The sequence below is a fragment of the Suncus etruscus genome, chromosome 13, assembly GCF_024139225.1.
Source record: "Suncus etruscus isolate mSunEtr1 chromosome 13, mSunEtr1.pri.cur, whole genome shotgun sequence".
Taxonomy (NCBI): domain Eukaryota; kingdom Metazoa; phylum Chordata; class Mammalia; order Eulipotyphla; family Soricidae; genus Suncus; species Suncus etruscus.
In genome coordinates this window covers 60512496-60517369 of record NC_064860.1, presented here as the reverse complement: position 1 = coordinate 60517369, position 4874 = coordinate 60512496, and the positions used below count along the sequence as shown (strand labels likewise).

The 4874-nt window shown below is 33.9% G+C and overlaps 1 non-coding gene across 1 annotated transcript; it reads left to right on the top strand.

The window, feature by feature from the left end:
* The first annotated feature begins 4042 nt into the window (after window positions 1–4042).
* On the top strand, window positions 4043–4206 carry LOC126026626 (U1 spliceosomal RNA). The gene has a single exon (XR_007501849.1). It is a non-coding gene; the product is annotated as a U1 spliceosomal RNA (small nuclear RNA).
* Window positions 4207–4874: the final 668 nt, after the last annotated feature.

The window sequence follows — 4874 nt, the reverse complement described above, 5'->3', positions numbered from 1 at the left end:
TAAAAAAAAAGGCAATCTGCTGAATGGGAGAAAATGTGCACAACTCATACATTTTGCAAATAGCTAATATTCAATATATATAATACTTAGAAAACAAAAATAAAATTTAATGCCCCTGCCAAAAAAATAAAAAAGGAGATGAACATATACTTTCCTGAGATGATGTGTAAATTATTAGGAGGCATATTAGAATGCTTTCTGTGTCATATTTTATAAAGAAATGACAAATCAAAATTTCATGACATATCATCTGACAAAAGTGAGAATATTTTAAAAACAATGGAGGAAATAAAGTGTTTGGAGCTGGAGAGATAGTACAGCAGAAAAGGCATATATGCCTTTTACATGGTCAACCTGGGTTCTATCTTCGGCAATCCCTTTTGTCCCCCTGAATCTACAAGGGTGATTTCTGAGTAAAGAGCCAGAAGTAAAACCTGAGCACTGCCAAAAATGGCCCAAAAACATGCCCCCACCCCAAATGTTAGCAAGGATATGGTGGAAACAATTGACTATTGATAGGACAATCATATGGTTCAGCCTCTTTGGAGTCTTTTAAAAATTATAAAATTAGAGAAATCATGTCACTCAATGGTTCTACTTGTTGACATCTCAAGAACAAAGTATTTCAAAATGGTGTATTCACACCCGTATTCATTTCAGTACAGAGTTTAGTAGTTAGGTCATTTGAACAATTCACATGTTTAATGACAAATAGATTAAATAAACTACAGCATACATAAAATGATATACTATGCATCTTGAAGAAAAGGTACCTTGCAATTTTCTGCAACTTTGATAAAGTTGGAGAGGATGGTAAGCGAAGTAAGTAAGATAGACAACCCAGATGATATCATTCATCTTTAGTATATGGAGACACAATGAAATAGAGAGTGACTGGACAATGAAGGAAAACAAATACTTTGCCTTCAATAATGAAACTGTGATTACCAAGCAGAGGAATCAGAGGAAAAAAAGACAAGGAAAAACATTGGTAAGAATTTGGGGCTCTTTGGTTATAGATTAATTCAGTAACTATACACCTGTACCAAAAATGTTAGCTGTTAAAAATCTATTAACCTAACTACAATGTCAACAACAAACATGTGTACATGTATATTTTGGAAAGACACACTAGACTGTGTTCAGGATTTATCTGTTTCTGTACCCAAAGATTACTCTTAGAATTTGGTGCCAGCAAGCAAAGAAATACTAGCCACATGCAAAACACGTACTGTACCACTTTGCTACTATCCCTCCAGGATAGTTACAATAGTTTTATTATAAATTTATTTAAGAAAATATTGATTTAGTCTGGGCATTACCAAAATAGAAGTAATTAGGAGCCTTATACAAAAAGAATTTATGGGAAGCATTTTTATATAGAGTTGGAAAACAATGATAAGAGGTGTTCTTCTCTAAGGAATGCATATAGCTGGCTATTTGTAACTGGTTTCCCTTAGTTTTAAACTTCATACTTTTGTGGCATTTGCAATTTTTTTTTTTTTGGTTTTTGGGCCACACCCGGCAGTGCTCAGGGGTTACTCCTGACTGTCTGCTCAGAAATAGCTCCTGGCAGGCACGGGGGACCATATGGGACACCGGGATTCGAACCAACCACCTTTGGTCCTGGATCGGCTGCTTGCAAGGCAAACGCCGCTGTGCTATCTCTCCGGGCCCCGGCATTTGCAATTCTAAAGGTTGGTTTAACATTGATGTCATTCAGTACAACGAGTAAATTATTTAACAATTTCAAGATACTTATTGTATCATCAAACTTTGGATTATTATATGCCATTCAGTATGGGAAATCTATAATATATAGTTTTCTAAAAATATTTTATTCTTTTTTTTGCTAATGTTAACTGTATGGTATATTCAAAATATCTATAACCCAGGGCTGGAGTGGTGGCACAAGCGGTATAGCATCTACCTTGCACCACAAAACTAGGACGAACTGCCGTTCGATCCCCTGGCGTCCCATGTGTTTCCCCAAGCCAGGAGTGATTTCTGAGCACAAAGTCAGAAGTAGCCCTTGAGCATTACCGTGTTTATATATATATTATATATAATATATTATATAATATATGTTATAAACACATTATTTTATATATACACACATTATATATACACATTCTATTATATATAATATTATATATCTTATATAATATATATAAAACCCACCACCACCAAAATGTCAATGAGTTCCATCCCTGTCTCAATAATTCTTCTAGTTTTCTTCATCTTCTTTCCCTACCCAACTTGCTAATTTGTATTATATTTCAAAACCAAAGTTTTGTTATTGTTCAGTGCTGTCTATTATCTTGTTTTAACTCACTGTATTGCACAGATGAGATTTATTTGACTTTTATCCCTCTCCTTCTGACTTTTACCACTTAATGACTTTTTCCACTTCTTCCCTTCATTCCGCATTGCAAAGGGCTGCATCATTTTATCTTTTACATTGCCAATAGTATTTCATTTTTTCTTATTGAATGTGTTTCCTTCACATCTTGTAGTCTAAATAAATATGAATCTTCTAAGTAGTGTGCCACATACAATTTCTTCTTCGAATGATTTTTAAGGCATTCATCTTCAAAGAAAGCATATAAAAAGCAACATTTCTCCCTTAAAGTTTAAATTAAAGTATCCAACTTGCAATTAAGGGAAGATAACGTTTTTCAAGTCTCTACTTTACCCTGAGTCTTGTATTATAAGTTAATTTCTTTTTATATCATTGGATAATGAGAAGATAAAATCAAATGGAAAAAAAAACAGCAAAGGGAAATCTCTAAATAAATGCTGCTAGAATCTTGTGAAGTGTTCAAAAAGTAAAAACAAGGGGCCGGAAAGATAGCACAGCATTTGCCTTGTAAGCAGCCAACCCAGGACCAACGGTGATTCCAATCCTGGCATCCCATATAGTTCCCCATGTTTGCCAGGAGCGATTTTGAGCAGAGAGCCAGGAATAACCCCTGTCCACCGCCGGGTGTGACCCAAAAACCAAAAAGAAAAAAAAAGTAAAAATTAAATAAATTAGATAGAATCATATGATAATCAAAAAATTAATATAATAATTTAGCCAGAGAGAGAGCAATAGCACAGTGGTAAGGTATTTGCCTAGCATGTGGCTGATCTGGGTTCAATTCTTGGCATCTCATATGTCCTCAAGTCTACCAAGAATGATTTCTGAGCACAGAGCCATTAGTATCCCCTGAGTGCTGTTTCATATGTAACAACAACAAAATAAAAAATTAGCCTATTTGATAATTGCTTATGCTCCAAATCCAGGGCTTATTTTTGCGCTGTTATTTACAAAAAAATGTTTATGTTTTAGACATGATTGATAAAATGCATATTCTTTGATTAAGGTTAATTAGTTGGTTCTGCTTTTTATAAATAATGTTTTATGGGAGCATTATATTCTTCCATGTATAAATGTCCTATCCTCATTTTATATTGCAATAGCAGAATTAAGTAACTTTTAAGGTCATATAATATGCAGCACCTGAAACATTTATTATTCTACTCTTAACATATAAATTAGTTGAACTCCAACTTAGAATATTATACTCAAAATAATTTTCTAGGTGAAAATTTCATTTTTATTAAATAACAGTATAGTATGGTAAATCCAAATAGAGCAAAAAATGAGTAAATTTAGAGTTTTTCATAATGATTTATTTTATGATAGAAGTACAGTCTGGACAAACAGTAAAGAGTATTTTGTCACTATAGTTAATATTAATCTGTAAGTGAAATAAAGCATAAACAATTGTAATGAATACAGAAGATGAATGTCCTGTATTATATTATATACTCAATTTTCCACAGTTTTATTATCTTAACATGACAGTAAGTAGCACTGGTGGAGGGAGGTGTTCTTTTAATAACTGAATCCCAACTATAAGTATGTTTGTAATTATGGTGCTTAAATAAAGATATTATTTAGAAAGAAAGAATTTAGGATGTGGAGTAAGTACAGTGGATAGGACATTTACCTTGCATGTAGTGGACCTGTGTTCAATAAAAAATATATAGAACTATACTTACCTGGCAGGGGAGATACCATGATCACGAGGGTGGTTTCCCCAGGGCGAGGCTCACCCATTGCAGTCCGGGTGTGCTGACCCCTGCGATTTCCCCAAATGTGGGAAACGCGACTGCACAATTTGTGGTAGTGGGGGACTGCGTTCACGCTCTCCCCTAAAAAATAGAAGAAAAATATGTATAGAACTATTTATATAGATAACGGTTCATAGTCACAAAATTACTTTCATCCTAAGAATTTTTATGTTTTTATTTTTGTTTTTGGGCCACAGTCAGCTAACTCAGGCGTTACTTCCTAGCTCTGCATTCAGGAATCATTCTTGTGGAGCTCAGAGGACCATATGGGATGCTGAAGATAGAGTCCAAGTCAGCCACAAGCCCTGCCCACTGTACTATTGCTCCAGCCCCATATGTTGTTTTTCTATACATACCACTTACTTCCAATCCCCACCATTATCTTAAGTACAAATGCATTTATAATCTTATCGATTATTAATTAAAATATACAAACTATATAAACTTTGAAAATTGACTTTTTGTGCCATTTAATTAAAATCATCTAATTATTGAGTTCACCAATATTGCCTTGTTTATCAGTGTTCATCTCTTCTTGAATAATATTCTGTGACATCAAGCTCCCAAAATTTGTTTGCTTATCAGGCATAAATTTTTGAAAAAAGGCTCCCAAACACTTCTGTACAGACTTCGCTAGGACAAAACTTTTTAGGATTTTTTAGGGCTAAATAACTAATGAATTTACTAAAACATATCTATAGTAATTATTTACTTAGTTTTTTTTAAAGAATTGGGGCCGGTGAGGTCGCGCT